We start from the raw sequence: 1,590 nt of genomic DNA, 5'->3' as shown, positions 1-1,590 counted from the left end.
CCAATTCAAACGCAGGGCAAGACATCTGCTCGCACACCAATTCAAACGCAGGGCAGGCTACCCATCTGATTCCCTAAATTAAAGATTCATCTCATAGCTTGATTTCTGACCCTACAGGGGGGGATCAATGACACCTTCAAATATTTCTATTCCTCCCTGTATATGTCCATCAGATACTGCCAATATGGCTACATTCTGGGTGAACTGGAGACTCCCACGGTTGAGGACTGAAACTGCAGATGACCTTGATTCCCCTCTCAGCCTTGAAGAAGTTATTCAGTCTATCCAGTCAATGCAGAGCAGCAAGGCTCCAGGGTCTGATGGGTTTCCAACTGGGTTCTTTAAGAAAGGGAGGTGGGGAGGGAGGGAGGGAGGTGGGGAGGGAGGGAGGGAGGGAGGTGGGGAGGGAGGGAGGGAGGTGGGGAGGGAGGGGGAGGGAGGGAGGGAGGGAGGTGGGGAGGGAGGGGGGAGGGAGGTGGGGAGGGAGGTGGGGAGGGAGGGAGGGAGGGGGGAGGGAGGGAGGGAGGTGGGGAGGGAGGGAGGGAGGGAGGTGGGGAGGGAGGTGGGGAGGGAGGTGGGAGGGGGAGGGAGGGAGGGGGGGGGAGGGGGGGAGGGAGGGAGGGAGGTGGGGAGGGAGGTGGGGAGGGAGGGAGGGAGGTGGGGGAGGGAGGGGGGGAGGGAGGGAGGTGGGGAGGAGGGAGGGAGGTGGGGAGGGAGGGAGGGAGGGAGGGAGGAGGTGGGGGAGGGAGGGAGGGAGGTGGGGAGGGAGGGAGGGAGGGAGGGAGGGAGGGAGGGAGGTGGGGAGGGAGGGAGGGATATGGTAAAATATTGGTATTTACATTGATGTACATTCTGTAAAACTTGAAGTTCTGAAAGAGAACAGCCAATCGGGAGGTTAGATGAAGCCAAGCTGTAAAAATGGCTGACGATGGAGCAAGGAAATGCAGAGGCGCAAAGAGAAATATCCTTGATGTTCTCAACAAGTTCAAGTCTTGTGGCCGGTTTCACCAAAGCCAGTGAGATCCCCCAAGCAGCCAAAGCTTTGACGGTAGACCTAGAGGCAGCTAGCCAGGTTTTCCAACAGCTACTGAACATACCTTGGATTAGGAAATCAGTAAATATTGAGCCATTGGTGGACAATATTTGCAGTTCAGCAGCTGTCGTCAAGTCACCAGAGATCTTTATGCCACTACCCATAATCCCTCTTCTCCGCGAGGTCTTCAGCGTCATGAAGATGGTCTTGGCTTTAGTTATTGTTGAGCATCTGAACGACCATTAAAACAAAGAGCGGTGGTCCTCCAATGGAGACAAACATCAGGACTAATTCTGATGTGGAAGAATGCCCTGTCATTCATGCTGAGGAAAGGTAGAGGTATATAGTAGTAGAGGTGTATAGTATTAGAGGAATATAGTAGTAGAGGTGTATAGTAGTAGAGGTATATAGTACTAGAGGATTATAGTAGTAGAGGTGTATAGTAGTAGAGGTGTATAGTAGTAGAGGAATATAGTAGTAGAGGTATATAGTGGTAGAGGTATATAGTAGTAGAGGTATATAGTAGTAGAGGTATATAGTAGTAGAGGTATATAGTA

The sequence above is a fragment of the Oncorhynchus nerka genome, linkage group LG14, assembly GCF_034236695.1.
Source record: "Oncorhynchus nerka isolate Pitt River linkage group LG14, Oner_Uvic_2.0, whole genome shotgun sequence".
In the NCBI taxonomy this organism is placed as follows: Eukaryota; Metazoa; Chordata; class Actinopteri; order Salmoniformes; family Salmonidae; genus Oncorhynchus; species Oncorhynchus nerka.
Note: the sequence above shows the minus strand (reverse complement) of the source record.